The sequence below is a fragment of the Monodelphis domestica genome, chromosome 3 (genome assembly GCF_027887165.1).
Source record: "Monodelphis domestica isolate mMonDom1 chromosome 3, mMonDom1.pri, whole genome shotgun sequence".
NCBI lineage: Eukaryota > Metazoa > Chordata > Mammalia > Didelphimorphia > Didelphidae > Monodelphis > Monodelphis domestica.
The window spans coordinates 47,520,989-47,537,120 of record NC_077229.1 but is presented as its reverse complement, the minus strand read 5'-3'; the positions used below and the strand labels follow the sequence as shown (position 1 = coordinate 47,537,120).

General features: G+C 48.4%; 1 protein-coding gene across 16 annotated transcripts in view; it reads left to right on the top strand.

The window, feature by feature from the left end:
• The window catches only part of PITPNM2 (phosphatidylinositol transfer protein membrane associated 2), a 280,414-nt gene that overhangs the window by 95,753 nt on the left and 168,529 nt on the right, over positions 1-16,132 (top strand). Inside the window, exon 1 of one of the 16 annotated variants that reach the window (XM_056821846.1) lies at positions 5,466-5,648. The exons of the other annotated variants lie outside the window; for them this stretch is intronic. The gene's annotated coding sequence lies outside the window, so the exon portion shown is untranslated. Of the gene's footprint in view, positions 1-5,465; positions 5,649-16,132 lie in introns of those variants that run through there. 16 annotated transcript variants of the gene reach the window in all.

Here is a 16,132-nt window from a genome sequence, read left to right as displayed (position 1 = left end):
GGATGGATAGATAGATAGATAAATAGATGGATGGATAGATATATAGATAGATGGATGGATATATAGATAGATCAGTAAGCAGATAGATAGATAGATAGATAGATAGATAGATAGATAGATAGATAGATAGATAGTTAGATGGATGGATGGATGGATGGATGGATGGGTAAATATATAGATGGATAGATAGATGGATGGATATATATATAGATAGATCAGTAAGCAGATAGATAGGGAGATATATAGATAGGTAGATAGATGGGTTAATATATAGATGGATGATAGATCAGTAGACAAAGGTAGATAGAGATAGATAGATCAATAGATAAAATAAGATGGATGGATGGATGTTTAGATCAGTAGACAGACAGATAGATGGATGATAGATAGATAGATATAAATAGACAGACAGACAGATAGATGATAGATAGAGAGCTAGATGGATGGATGGATAGATAGATCAGTAGACAAAGGTAGATAGATATAAATAGACAGACAGATCAGTAGATAGACAGATAGCTGATAGATGGATAGCTGAGTAGACAGAGGTAGATACATATCAATAATCAGCAAAAAGATAGATATAGATAGATCAGTAGACAGAAAGTTAGAGATAAATGAATGGACAGAAAAATAAGTAGATCAAGATAGAAAAATAGATAAAAAAGGTAGAGAGAATTTGCATAGTGCTTGCTATATGCCAGGTCCTTTGCTAACCTCTGTGAGTACAAATATAATCTAGCAAGACATTCTCTTCCCTCAGGGTGCTTACATCCTAATAGAGGAAGACAACATAGGGAAGGGCATAAGGGGCCAGAGCAAGATGGAAAGAGAGAGGAGGGGCAAGGTTGCTGGCAAGGGAGAGGGGGCAGGGCAGAGAATAAAAAATAATGCCGGGAATGAGGGGAACTTAAATGACCTGGAAATCTTATGACGTCGTGGGCCGGGGACTCACCATTCAAAGGAGAAGGCCAAAGGGGTGGATCCGTAGATCCGGGGGTCATGGAAGAGTCAGACAGCTACAGTGTGATCCCTGGGCTCATAGACTAGCAGGGAGAGTGGCAATAGTCCGTGTGTGTACATGGATTTAAACTTTGCACGTTCCCTCATAAATAGAATATAAATTTGGATGGCGTACTTGTTCCAGAGATGTCTTGCATGCTCCCCCTTCCTAGGGATACCGGGGCCCTGACTTGCCTCCTGACGCTGCTGTGGCTGCAGAAGGTGGGGCTTTCAAAGTTGGGTGCACTGACTTTATTTATTCATTCCTCTATTTATTTATAAAAACATTTTTAAAAGGGAGCATTCCTGTCCAGCAGGGCTCAAGATTAATTGACAGGTCACATGGTCCTTAGAAGCCCAGGCCTGGTAATTAATTTAAAAGACATTTTTCCGTTTTAATTTAATGGAGGAAATCATTAGCAGGGAAATTGGGAGAAACTGATTTACGCTGGTTTTCAGAGGGTTGGCGTGGGGAGGAGGTCGGAAGCCAAGGAGAAACTCAGTTCTAATTGCAGTTGTTCTGGAAATGTCAGAATGGCCTTCCCGGGAAGCCGGGAAGCTGGGACTCCTCTACTCTGGTACCCAACACAAGCTCCTTCCGAGGTCTAGAGCTGAAGGGACCTGAGCAGCCGCCACATTTTATAGATAAGCAGTTGTTACCGTCTGCCTTAGAAGGGCGGATTCTAAGACAGAATATCAGTAAGGGCCAGGCAGTTGGGGGTTAAGGGACAAGCCCAGGGTCACACAAGTTATCTGAGGCCAGATTGGAATCCAAGTCCTCTTGACTGTAGAGCTGGCCCTCTCTCCCCTGTGCTACCTCAATGCCCCTCTAGAGACTGTTCTAAGGTCACACGAGTCTCTGAAACTTCCAGACCCCCCCGATTCCAGAGCTAATGTTCTTCTCATTGTATTAAGCAGAGACTGTGCAGGGTGGAGTTCTGGCCTTGGTTCTGAGTCCAATCTCAGACACTTGCTAGCTGAATGACCTTGAGAAAGTCATTTCCTGTCTCTGAGCCTCAGTTTTCTCATCTGTAAAATGGAGAGAATAATAGCACCTCCCTCTCAGATTTGGGAGCTTCCAAAGGGACAATGTACTAGCCTGCAAATGCTCCTTCTTATTTCTTCTTTTTTGAGACTGGCGGGAAGGGCAGTCATCATTGATGGGTCCAGCCATTTTGGGGGACCTGGGCCAGGTCTCCCCTCCTCAGGCAGCCCGATGGCCATCTGCTTCCATAGAAGGGCTTTCTATATTGATGTCATGTTCTGTGTGGACGTTGATTGGTCAGCTTTAGCTATGCTGAGGCTCAGAACTCTTGAACCCAAGTAGGGATTCCTTATACTGATTGGATATCCAAAAAAGCCCAATTCCAGGGTTCTCTGGCCTTTGGGCCCCTGCGAAGCCCTGGTGTCCTCCTCTCCCCCCCGGAGTGTTTTTGGGAATCTTCGTCTCTTGCCATCATTCCCAGGGAAACTGGACCAGGACCCCCAGCCTGGGAAAAGTCCTACGTGCGCCTCTGACTTCATCTGGTTCCAAAAAGCTGCAACTGGGTTCACCCTAAAAATAACCAAACATACAAAAACAGCTTCAACTTGCAAATGTTTTTCATATCTTCGGGCCAAAGAATTTAAAGGTACAGCGGGTTTGTTTGGGGTTTTTTCTCCCTGGTAGGAGAGGGAGAAAGAGGAGGCAGGCAGAAAGGCAAAGAGACCCGGTGGGATCAAGCCTGCTGTCTTCTAGGCCTCTTAGCATGGAGATACTAGACCAGGACTTCCATAAGGGTAAGAGCTACATCTTCTCTCAGCTTGGCCTCTCCCCTAGTGCCTAGCACAGTGCTCTGGACACAAGTCACTTTCCTCCCATTGGAACTGTTATACAGTATTGATTCTAAGATGGAAGGTGAGGGTTTAAAAAAATTAAATAAATGCTTGCTGATTGAATAATAAATACTGGTTAAGTGGATGACTCTTGGGGGTCTGCAGAACCATGGTAAGGGACTGTCTGTGGCTATAGCTGGAAAGAAGGCATGCCAGGAAGAGCTCCACATGAATGGAACTGTTGGAGCCTCAGTTTCCACCTGTATAAAATGGGTATGCTCACATCAGCTGAGATAATACACCCAAAAGGACTTGCACACCTTCAAGTATGACATCACTGAATCCCAAGGTTTTCAGAGGCTGGTTAGCACAGTGCATGCTCCAAAATACTCTCTAGGATTTATTCACTTAGAATACTATATGTGCTGGCAATGTGGAAGGGAAGGAGCTCCCTTGGAGTCACACTTCCCCGTGTCTGTCATTGGGGGTCATCCAGAAAGACTGCCTTAGCCACATTTTCATTTGGCTCTCTCGCTGGACTTTGCTTTTCTCATCTGTAAAATGGGTGGGCACTCAGGGAATCAGGGAATGGTGCGCAGGACCACAGTTATCCTAAACAGAACAGATTTGACTATCTGGCAAGGTGTGTACGGAGGCGAATGGCAGAGCAGAAAACCCAAAGTGTTCCGAGGAGGAGGAGGAGATCCATTGGAGTTTCAGCAGATTATAGACTAGGAAGCTGGAGGGGCACTTACAGCCCATCGTTTTATGGAAGATGCATGGGAGGCCCAAGGAGAGGAAGCTGCCAGCTGCCTCAGTGCCCCATTCATGAAGCTCCTGCTGCCAGACTTATTTTGTTTCCCTCTTCACCGTCCTCTCTTAGGAATCTTTGTGTGCATTTTCCTTTGCGGCGGGGAGAGGCCAAGAGGCCACCTAAGGGAGAGAAGGATGGATGGGGAAGGGAAGGAATGAGTCATCACTACCGCTTGCCTCCAGCCCAGTCTGAGGGCCTTCTGCAGGAAGCCAGCCTTCGGCTTTTGAATCCATCCAGTCCCCCCCAGCCCTCTCCCCTGGACACCCCTCTTTCCTCATCACAGGCTGGAAAACGAAGATGCCAAACTCCCAACTAAGAGCGAAGGAAAAACCCAGAGAAACTGGGGCAGGGTGAGGAGGGTGGCTCTTCGGGCTGGCCATGGGAACAGAACCCCAGGGTTCTGGGACTCTCTCCATCCCTCTGGGCCTGGCCCTGACCTCCGCAGCTGTCTCTTTCCCTTCCTGGGGATGTGGAATGAAGGCTTCAGCCTAGGAGAAATCTCGAGAACTGCGTGTCGGGATTGTTCAGTTAGCCAGTGAAAAGAACTCTGGATTTGGAAAACTTGGGTTCAGATCTTGACTCCAGAGCTGGAAGGGACCTCAGGGGACCAGAGTCCAACTTCTTCATTTTACAGGCCTCGGGAAGTTAAATAGAGAATAAGTATCCAAAGTGAGGATCCGAGGAAGGGATTTGAACCCGAGTTTTCCTGACTCTAAATAGGATGCTGTATTTAGGTAACCGTGCTTGCCTTTGGTGCCTTTCTTGCCTGTACAGCCTGGGATAAGTCACTTCATCTGGACGGGCCTCAGTCTCTTCACATCGGAAGGTCCCGAGGCTCTGGGGGTGACAGGGTGGAAGGCTCTTGGGCACTAATAATGCCTAATTCCATTTTGGCTTTTATTTTATTTTATCTGATTTTCTTTTCTTTTTTCTTTTATTTTTAAACTCTTACTTTCTGTCTTAGAATCAATACTGTGTATTGGTTCCAAGGCAGAAGAGTGGTAAGGGCTAGGCAAGGGGGGTCAAGTGACTTGCCCAGGGTCACACATTTAGTATTGATTCTTTTTCTTTCTTTTTTTAAACCTCTTACTTTCCATCTTAGAATCAATACTGTATATTGGTTCCAAGGCAGAAGAGCAGTAAGGGCTAGGCAATGGGGGTTAAGTGACTTGTCCAGGGTCACACAGCTGAGAAGTGTCTTAGATCAGATTTGAACCCAGGACCTCCCGTCTCTAGTCCTGGTTCTCCATCCACTGAGCCACCCAACTGCCCCCTCCATTTTCACTTTTAAATGATATGCTGGGATTCTGAGCTCATGAAGTGCTCCACTGTCCATCTGGGGCTCCTCTCTCCAACCTGGTTAGATGTGCTTCATAATTCAAAGGATTCTAGAGCAGAGCCAGAAGAGACCTTTAAGGGCTTCCAGTTCTGTCCTCTCACTTTACAGGTGGGGAAACTGAGGCTAGAGGAGCCAAGTGTCTTGTGCCAAGCAGCCAAGCTAGGATCCTACCCATGTCCTTATGTACATACTCACACACTCTGCTGGTGGCCGAGCCCCTCTCGGGCATCCTCTGGGATTCTGCCCTCTCTGGGGCGGGATGCCTCCAGGTGGCCTCAGGCAGAAAGCTCACCCCGGTTGGCGCCATCCTTTGGCCACTCCAGACCTCGAGGGCTAACATGGTCTCCTCCGAGGGCGATCTTTTAGCCCCAGGAGACTAAACTTGGGAACCCTCCATCCTCGCCTGCCCAGACATTCTGCAGGTGACCTAGGAGTTGCTGGGGGAAACAGGAGTGTGTGTGGGGAGTTCTAGAAGCAGGGGGGTGGGGGGTGAGGGGTGAGGGGAAGCTCAGCTGTTATATGGCCGCATTGTTGCTGGGGATGGGCCTGAAGGCCTGGCCCACAGAGTCTACTCAGTGACAGGTTTGATCCGTGGGCCCCTTTCTTGGAGAGATCCTCTTGGAGGTTTAGTCCTCTTTAGGTGGAGGGCAACGTGGCCAGCAGAGGAGAAGGTTCAGGGTAAGTGGACTGGGGGGGGGCAGTGGGGAGTAGGGATGGGGGATGGGGGGACATCCCCACCACCAAGCCTAGCAGGGCTTCAGGGAGTGGGAAGAAGAGCAATTGGCTTTGGCATGGAGACTCTTGTAGGCGTCTGTCTCCACAATCATAGCTGAGCTCCTCCAGTGGGTTTCCCAGTTGGGATGGTTGCTTGTAATTAAAAAGTGCTTGTAATCCAATTTGGTCTACCCCTGGAGACGGGCAGCTTTGAAAGGAAATCCCCCAAGGAGGGGTTCAAGGGAACTCCACTGGTCTCTGGAAAAGACATTTTAAAAAACAATCAATGAACGAAAAGATAACTCAGCCTCTTTGAGTTGGGATTGGAAAGAAAGTGGCTTGGGAGGTCAAAGCCTACCCTGAACGATTTCTACCCTGGTGACCTTGGGTAAGTCCCTTCACTTCCCTTGGACTCGGTTTCCTTAACTATAAAATGAAGGAGTTGCTCTATTTCTCCCTCCTTCTAATTCTAGTTTTGAAATCCTATGATCTCATGATCCTATTTCCTATTGACTCTGGCAGTTTCCATGGAGGAAGTATTTCCTTTTGGGTAGCCCTACAGGTTCTTGGTTTTTATATATATAGTTTCTAATATATATGTATATATATTATATTTTTTAATTTTTAAATAAAAATGTAATACAGTTTTTAAAAAAATTCAAAGCCCCCCCCAAAAAAACCCCTTATCTTCTACCTTAGAATCAATATTAAGTTATTGGTTCCAAGGCAGAAAAATGGGGGATTAAGTGACTTGCCCAGAATCCCACTGTTAGGAAATGTCTGAAGTTAGATTTGAACCCAGGACCTCCCATCTCTAGGCCTGTCTCCCCATCCACTGAGCCACCCCGCTGCTCCCTATAATACAGCTTTAGCCACCCAAAGATTGGGAGTCAGAAGAGCGAGATATTCTGCTTAGCTTCTGTGTGACACCCACAAAGATCCTTCTCTAAGGCTCTCACGAGAGCGGAGAGATGGTGCAGTGAATGCCTTTGGCCTGCTTTCCTTCGAAACTCGAAGCTGGCTAGGGCCCTGAGTAGCCACCCTTGGCTGACATTGGCATTCGGCCCAGGGTTTTGGCTTGAGCCTCCTTTTCCTGGGAAGGAGGTTCCTCTCCCATCCTCCATCCCAACAAGTCTAGGAAATCGTCCTCTTTGGACATCTCCCAACACTTGGCTTAGCCCAGGTCAACAGCTGAGGGAGGGGGAACTGGGCAGACCTTTTAGCTTCTCTCCCCACCCTGTACCTCCTAGTTTTCCAAAGATACCCAAACATGAATGGTAATGTCCAGTTTACAGTGACTGTCCCATTTTACCAATGAAGAAACTGAGGCCTGGAGAAGGAAGGTGACTTTCCCAAGGTGACACAGAGTCGGAATAACAATCTACGTCTTTCCTACTCAAGTCTGATACTGAGTATTGATTCCAAATCAGAAGAGTGATAAAAGCCAGGTAGTGTGGGTTAAGTGACTTGGCCAAGATCACATGACTAAGAAGCATCCGAGGTCAAATTTGAACCCAGGACCTTCTTCTCTCCCACCTGGCTCTCTATCTACCAAGCCACCCAGCTCCCCCAACTCTTTAGGATTTTACTCGATATTTCTTCCTGGAGACAATCTAGTAAGGTAGATGAGCATTCAGAAAACTGAAGCTACTGTTCCTTGACAAAGGAAGCTGGGTTGTTTGTTGTTGTTGTTGTTTTTGTTGTTGTTTTTGCCTCTCCTTATAGTGCCTGGTACCTGGTAAGGAGTTTAATAAATGCATGTTGGTTGTTGACTGACACATAACCACTGTAAATGTAGAGGAGAGAACTGAGGTTTGAGTTCGAGGTGAAGGGCACCCAGGCCTGGGCAGGTGGACCCCAGGGGGAGAGAGAGGAAAGGGAGGAGAAGGAATCCCAAACAGAGGGCAGTTTTATATGACTGACCAGTTGGTAGAAGCCAGTTACAGCTGATGTCACGCCCAGGGCCTTTAGCTCTCTGCATTCTACTTGGCCTCCTTCATGGGGCGATGGGCTCACTTGTGTCCCCTGACCCCCACTGGAGAGATGGGGAAGGAGGATGCCGAAGCCCCTGGGGGACATGGTGACGGTTCTGAGTGAGAGTGGTGACGCTGGTTGTGGTTCAAGACGGAATTGGGCCCCAGAGGCTCCATAGGGAGCTACCACTCAGGGTTTTAGGGTTCTCTTTCTGGGGAATGCTTGGTGGTGCTCAGTGCCCATTTGGGGGATCATAGGGAGGAAGAAGTGAAATGAGTCTCCTATAGCTCCCTCCTCTCTTCTCACATGATGGAGCGTCTTGAACTGGAGGGAAAGAGGGGAAGGGAAATGACCTGTTGCCTCTTAACTAGGTTTGGGGGAGACAAGAGGACAGGAAAAGCCCCCCAACTTATCGTACAGCTCTGTTCTAGCCTGACTGTTATTCAGTAGCTTCTAGGAAGCTAGGGAAGAGTTAGGACGTTCATTCCCTCCCACTCCACCCCACCCACTGGAGTTAGAGATCCTGTGTGACTTTGGACAATCTCCCCAACTTCTTCAGGGCTCGGTTTCCTTGTCTGTGAAATGGGGAGGATGGACTACATGGTCTTTGAGGCCCCGTCCAGCTCCTGATCTAGGATCCCATTTTCCTCTCTCGAGAACCAAAGGGCTCCTTGATCAGGACCGAGAGGCAGAGCCCCTGGCTACTCCCTCGGGTGGCCATCTGCCCAGAAGGTTTGAGGAGAGGTGGCTGCCTGCTAAAATGTTGTATGGATTGGCTATTTTCTGTTGCTATTCCTCCGGCATATGGCTCCACCGCCCTCCTGAAGCTCACTGAACAGCTCCCTTTTCTCCATGGCAACTTAGCTCAGTGAAGGAAGAGAATCGATTCTCCCTCCCTGTTCCCCCCCCTTTGTCTCCCTCCCTCCCTCCCTCCCCCACCGTGCCGGAACATGGCTCTCCTGTCCCAGTGCCACATGCATGGTGGTGGCCCCCCAGCCTCCCTGCGTGGTCTGCCCGTGAGAGATGCCAGCTAGGAGCTTTCTTAAAGGATGTCCGTATGGGGATTGTTCCAGGAGCCCAGAAAGAGATGGGGGGGCAGGTGGAAGAGACCCAAGCCTGCCAATACTTGTATGTGCCTTTCTCTTCTGTTTTATCCCTCCCTCTCCCTCCCTCTCTCTCTCTCCCTCTCTGTCTCTCTCTCTCTCTCTCTCTCTCTCTCTCTCTCTCTCTCTCTCTCTCTCTCTCTCTCACTGTCTCTCTTCCTTTCTGTCTTCTCTTTCTCCTCTCTCTCTGTCTCTCTTTCTTCTTTTCTGTCTTCTTTCTCTCTCTCTCCCTCTTCCTTCTCTCTCTCCTCTCTGTCTCTCTCCCTCTCTGTCTCTCTCTCTCTCTCTGACTCTCCTCTCTCCTCTGTCTCTATCTGTCTGTCTGTCTGTCTGTCTCTTCCTCTGTCTCTCAGTCTCTCTGTCTCTGTCTCTCTCTGTCTCTCTCTCTGTCTCTCTCTGTCTCTCTCTCTGTCTCTCTCCCTCTCTCTGTCTCTCTCTCTCTCTCTGTCTCTCTCTGTCTCTCTCTCTCTCTCTCTCTGTCTCTCTCTGTATCTCTCTCTCTGTCTCTCTCTCTCCCTCTCTTGCTCTCTGTCTGTCTGTCTGTCTGTCTCTGTCTCTGTCTCTCTCTGTCTCTGTCTCTCTCTCCCCCTCTCTCTCTTCCCCCCCCTCTGTCTCTCTCTCTGTCTCTGTCTCTCTCTCTCTCTGTCTCTCCCTCTCTCTCTGCCTCTCTCTCTCTCTCTCTCTCTCTCTCTCTCTCTCTCTCTCTCTCTCTCTCTCTCTCTCTCTCTCTCTCTCTGTCTCTCTCTCTCTGTCTCTCTCTCTCCCCTCCCCTCTCCCCCCTTTCTTGCTGAAAGGTAATTTTCTGTATCTTGTGAAATGTGGCCTGGCATGCCGATGGGTTCGGGTAGGGATGGGGTTGCATGCCTGTCTCCGGTGTAGTTGGAATGGATAAGAAGCAGCGTGCCCAGAAGGGTGGCTAGCCCAGAAGAGTTGTGGAGGGATTGCTGGGGGGGGGGGGGGCGCTGGGGAAGGTTTTTGTACAACCCCATAGGAAATGTTCCAAACAGTCTTGCTTTTTAGGTACAAGTTCTTGCCTGGTTTCCTTCCTAGTAAGTGGCAGCATAGACTTCTCTGGAGAGGGGGTGGAGGGGGGCCAGATAATTTAGATAGAGAAACATATAGATGTGTGCCATACGGCTTTAGGTGACGCATGGAAGAAGCCACACGTGGGACAGCGGAGCTTGCAGATTTCTTGTATGGCATTTCCCCTCTGTCCCCCAGGCTGGGAATGAAATGCATTTTCCTCCTTTCACTCAAGATTTAAGAGAAGCTGGTATCAGGAGAGCTGCTTTGTTGGCTGAGTTTCAGAAGGAGCGGTCTACCCAGCATGTGGGACTCAGCACCATCTGTCTGGGATGTGTTTCTTAGTGGAGTTTGATTTCTGACTGGGGCGGACAACACCTGCCCAGTGGGTCAAGCCTCAGGCCTTCCCCCACTCCCTTCTCCCCCCCCCCCAATCCCTTAGCATCCTCGGCTGGCCCCCGAGTGGCTTCAGAGGATGTTTGATGTGTGCCCACTCTGGGCAGTGCCCGAGTCGTCCACCCCAACCCCACCGCTTATTGTTTACATGAGAATAGGAAAGAAACTGAGCCTTTGTCCACTGAAGAAACAAACGAATAGACCCTGTGTTGATGGAAAGTGAGGCTGGGAGCAAACAAATTTAGCGATCCTTTCTTAGAATCCGTGGTTTGAATGGTGTCTGAGTGTGTAAGCCCTCCTTGGGCTTTAAATAGAAATCATGCCCCGGAATAGAGCTCGTCTGTTGAATCATATGGAAGCTTCAAAGTTGGCTACAGATGTTGACGAGGCATGACTTGACAGTGACTCCTGGGATACTGTAGCTTCAGGGTTTAGGAAATGGGAAGCCGAAGCTCGTCTTTCCTATAGAGAGGATGGTAGCATTTGGAACAGGGAAAGAACAGAGAGATCATTTGGGCTTACAGAGGCAGAAACTGAATTCCACAGAGGGGAGGAGACTCACCTGAAGTCACCAGCTATCAGCCTGTCAGCTAGGATGAGAACCCAGGTTCTCTGCCTTCAGATCTTTCCCTCCTTCCTTCCTTCCTTCCTTCCTTCCTTCCTTCCTTCCTTCCTTCCTTCCTTCCTTCCTTCCTTCCTTCCTTCCTTCCTTCCTTCCTTCCTTCCTTCCTTCCTTCCTTCCTTCCTTCCTTCCTTCCTTCCTTCCTTCCTTCCTTCCTCCCTCCCTTCTCCCTCCTTTCCTCTCTCCTTCCCTTCCTTCCTCCCCTTCTTTCCTTCCTTCCCTTTTTCTTTCCTTCCCTCCCTTTTTCTTTCTTTCCCTCCTTCCCTCCTTCCTTCTCTCCCTCCTTTCTTCCTTCCTCCCTCCCTTCTCTCTCCCTCCTTTCCTCCCTCCCTCCCTTCTTTCATTTTTTCCATCCTTCCCTTTTTCTTTCCTTCCCTCCCTCCCTTTTTCTCTTTCCCTCCTTCCTTCCCTCCCTCCTTCCTTCCCTCCTTCCCTCTCTTTCTTTATTTCCCTCCTTCCTTCCCTCCCCTTATCTCTTTCCCTCCCCCTTCCTTCCTTCCTTCCTTCCTTCCTTCCTTCCTTCCTTCCTTCCTTCCTTCCTTCCTTCCTTCCTTCCTTCCTTCCTTCCTTCCTTCCTTTCCTCTCTCCTTCCCTTCTTTCCTTCCTTTCTTCCTTCCCTCCCTCCTTTCTTCCTTCTTTCCTTCCTTCCTCCCTCCCTTCTCTCTTCCTCCTTTCCTCCCTCCCTCTTTTCCTTTCTTCCATCTTTCCCTTTTTCTTTCCTTCCCTCCCTCCCTTTTTCTCTTTCCCTCCTTCCTTCCCTCTCTCCTTCCTTCCCTTTATCCTTCCCTCCCCTTTTCTCTTACCCTCCCCACTTCCTTCCTTCCTTCCTTCCTTCCTTCCTTCCTTCCTTCCTTCCTTCCTTCCTTCCTTCCTTCCTTCCTTTCCTCTCTCCTTCCCTTCTTTCCTTCCTTTCTTCCTTCCCTCCCTCCTTTCTTCCTTCTTTCCTTCCTTCCTCCCTCCCTTCTCTCTTCCTCCTTTCCTCCCTCCCTCTTTTCCTTTCTTCCATCTTTCCCTTTTTCTTTCCTTCCCTCCCTCCCTTTTTCTCTTTCCCTCCTTCCTTCCCTCTCTCCTTCCTTCCCTTTATCCTTCCCTCCCCTTTTCTCTTACCCTCCCCACTTCCTTCCTTCCTTCCTTCCTTCCTTCCTTCCTTCCTTCCTTCCTTCCTTCCTTCCTTCCTTCCTTCCTTCCTTCCTTCTTTCCTTTCCTCTCTCCTTCCCTTCTTTCCTTCCTTTCTTCCTTCCCTCCCTCCTTTCTTCCTTCTTTCCTTCCTTCCTCCCTCCCTTCTCTCTTCCTCCTTTCCTCCCTCCCTCTTTTCCTTTCTTCCATCTTTCCCTTTTTCTTTCCTTCCCTCCCTCCCTTTTTCTCTTTCCCTCCTTCCTTCCCTCTCTCCTTCCTTCCCTTTATCCTTCCCTCCCCTTTTCTCTTACCCTCCCCACTTCCTTCCTTCCTTCCTTCCTTCCTTCCTTCCTTCCTTCCTTCCTTCCTTCCTTCCTGCCTCCCTCCCTCCCTTCTCCCTCCCTCCTTTCCTCTCTCCCTCCCTCCCTTCTTCCCTTCTTTCCTTCCTTTATTCCTTCCCTCTTTCCCTCCCTCCTTTCTTCCTTCTTTCCTTCCTTCCTCCTTCCCTTCTCCCTCCCTCCTTTCCTCTCTCCCTCCCTCCCTCCCTCCCTCCCTTCTTTCCTTCCTTCCCTCTCTTTTTCTTTATTTCCCTCCTTCATTCTCTTCCTCCTTCCTTCCTTCCCTCCCTCCCTTTTTCTTTCTTTCCCTCCTTCCTTCCTTCCCTCCCTCCTTCCCTTTTTCTTCCTTTCCCTCCTTTTCCCCCTCCTTCCTTCCTTCCATCCTTTCCTTTTTCTTTCCTTCCCTCCTTCCTTCTTTCTTGTATCCCTTCCTTCCTTCCTCTCTACTTCCCTCCTTCCTTCCCTCTCTCCCTCCCTTTTTTTTCTTTCCTTCCTTGCTTCCTTGCTTCCTTCCTTCCCATATTAGAATCGATTGCTTCCAGGGCAAAAGAGTGGTAAGCGCTAGGCAATTGGGTGACTTGTCTAGGGTCATACAGTTTAGATTTGAACTCAGAACTTCCCATCTATAGGCCTGGCTGTCTATCCACTGAACTAAACCTAGGGTTCTTTGGAAGGCACTTGGTTCCTCCATCTAGTAGAAATTCCCTGAGTGGATAGAGTTCAGGACTCAGAGTGAGCTAGACTTGGGTTCAGATCTTGCCTTAGACACTTAATGGCCATTGTTATACAGTAGTACCTCAGTTTCTTCTTCTATCATATGAACGGGGACTGAGGTTGGATTTGATGACTTTTGAGGTCCATTCTAGCTCTAACTCTGGGATCCTATAAATATGAATTTTAGACTCATTGAGACAGAGACTTTTTTTTGCCTTTTTTATGTTCAACATTTAATATAGTGTCTTGTAGAGTCACTTGATTAATAAAAAAAACAACAACAACATTTTGGTGCTCGGGATGGGCTAGGCACTGTGCTAAGTGCTAAGATCCCCCCAAAAGGCAAAAACAACCCTTGCCCACAGGGAGAGCACAGCCTCACTAAAGGAGTCATCATGTAAATAAATAGGAATGCTGAGACTATAAACAAAGTAGAGGATGCGTCATTTTAGAAGGGAAGCCTCTAGAACCTGGAAGGCATAGTATATAGATTGCTGGTTTCCATAGTTAGGAAGATCTGAATTCTTGCTGGAGTCAGAAACCTACTAGCTGTGCCACTTTGGCTAAGTTACATGACCTCTCTCAGCCTCAATTTCCCCATCTGTAAAAGTGGGGAATAATCAGGTGCAGCTAGGTAGCTCAGTGGATTGAGATCCAGGCCTGGGGCTTGGAAGTCCTGGGTTCAAATGTGGCGACAGACACTTCCAAGCTGGGTGACCCTGGACAAGTCACTTCACCCCAGTTGCCTAGCCCTTACCCCTTTTCTGCCTTGGAACCCATTCTTGATTCTAAGAAAGAAAATAAGGGGTTTTGTTTAAAAAAAGGGGGGGGAGTGGGACGGAATTCCAGTTCCAGAGGGCTGTTGATGGGATAAAATGGTTAATATTTGTCAATGATCGTTCTTATCAGGGAGGCATGGAGGCTGGCACAGGGTCCCCTGGAAAGGCCTCCTACTAGAGGTGGCCTTTGAGCCTGATGAAGTTGGTACAGGAATAGAATCATCCTCCTTGCCATATTAAGAAAAGTCAGGATTCTCTCCTGTTTGCCTGCGTTCAGGCAGATTGCTTTAATAAGGAAACTGGGGTCCCCAGGGCAGGCCCAGCCCAGGACTTGGAGTCTCATTCAGATCTTCTACATGGTCGTGTTTCTGGAGGCAGGCTCTTTCCTTGTTCCCTGTGCTTCTCTGTGGGTCACTGTTTAGGGGCCCTAAGATTCAGGGGGGACATAACCATCCCCCAGGACTAGTTGTGGAGTTGCCGGAGGAACTGGAGTAGAATTCTGCCTCTGGTGTGTACTGTACAGTCTGCATTACCTTGGGCAAGTCTTTTCCATCTCTGAACCTCATTCAGTCTGTTTATTGAATACTATCGATGTACCAGGCATTGTGCTGGGCGCTAGGGCAAAAAATAACCCCTGCCCTCTTGCTTGGGACTCAGAGTCCAAGGGGAGAGATGGTGCAAATTATGTAAAAGCTATCTTACTAAGAGCTGCTAGATGGCTCATTGGAAAGAGAGCCAGGTCTGGAGTTGGGAGGTCCTGGGTTCAAATGTCGCCTCAGACACATCCTAGCTGTGTGACCCTGGGCAAGTCACTCAGCCCCATTTGCCTAGCCCTTGCCCTTCTGTCCTAGAGTTGTTACTAAGACAGAAAGTAAGGAAATAATCAGTTAGGTGAAGGGGCTGAATATCAAAAGGGATTTGGAAAAGTTTCCTATGGAAGCCTCAGTTTCCCCATCTGTAAGAAAAATATATGAGGAGGCTGGATTTTCTCCCTTGAAGCTGTGGGAATTATGGGGGAAAGAAGGAGTTGAATTCAGGACTGCAGTATCTCAGGGTTGGATGAGATTTCCCAGATCATAATATCCCCCAGTGGCTATCCAGCCTCTGGTTCTGGTAGCTCAACCCCACCTCAGGCTGCCCCTGCCCCTTTGGGAGAGCTCCAGAAACTCAGCCAACAAACCCTCTCTCTGTATCCCATTGGGGTTGGGGATACCAAGACAAACATGAAATATTCCCTGCCCTCAAGAGACTTCTATTCCAACAGCAGGTAGCCAGATTCGCCTCAACAAAGGTCCGCTAGGTGCTCACCTTGTGCTAAAAGCTGGGGATCCAGCAACCCCTGCTCTCCAGAAGGAGGGGAATGGAGGAGGTTCACATAGAAGTGTGTAAATAGAAGCTATTTTGTGGGGAGGGGTGTGGGAGGAAGTGGGGAGATCAGGAAAGGCTGGGGTTCTTCCTGGCTTGGAGTTTAAGAAATGCTTGTAAGCCTGTGAAACACTCTTTCCAACGAGATGGAAAATGCCCCCAGACAGCCGCCCAGTGCTGAGCTTTGCCTTCATCTGAATTGGCAGACTGTCACCCAAATTCCCCTGATGTCTGTTTCCTGGGGTGGGTGGGCTAGTCGGGCTAATTAAGTGTGTCTGGACTTTACAGCCGGTCTGCAAAATCCTGATAGATTTACAAGTTGGATGATGGAGGAGGTAGAGTTTGGAGTTTGTTTTTTTTCCCCTTCCTTTTTTTTAAGCGAGTGATATTTTGCAGTGAATGGAAAATCTAATCTGACATTTGAAAGGTCAGATCCTTGAGCGTAGATCTGTGCTTTGTAATCCTTCCTGTCAGTCAAATGGGAGATACATAGTACAGTGCTCACTCGTAGTGAGTTTTTGCTTTGGGTCAGGGGAGGGGACAGAGCATGGTTATATAGGCTCAGAACCCAGAGAAAGTCTGGTTCTGGGCAAGAGTAGCTGGTCTTCTTAGGATGACGGAAGGATGGAGGGAGGGGTGAATAAATAGATGAACGGATGAATGGATGGATGGGTAGATAAATGTATGTGTGGTTATATGTATGTATGTATGCATGTATGTATGGGTAGGTGGATGTATGTATATATGTATTTACAGCTAGTTTTATATATGTGTTTGGATAGATGGATGAATGGATGGATGGGGTTGGATGTATGTATGGATAGGTGGGTGGGTGGATGGATGCATGGATGGATGGATGGGTGGGTAGATGGACAAGCATATATAGTGATGTATGAATGGGTTGATGTATGTATGGATGGATAGGATGGTGGGTAGATGGATGGATGGATAGATGGATGGATGGGTGGATGAATGGATAGATGGGTGAATGTATGTAGGGATGGGTGGATGGATGGAT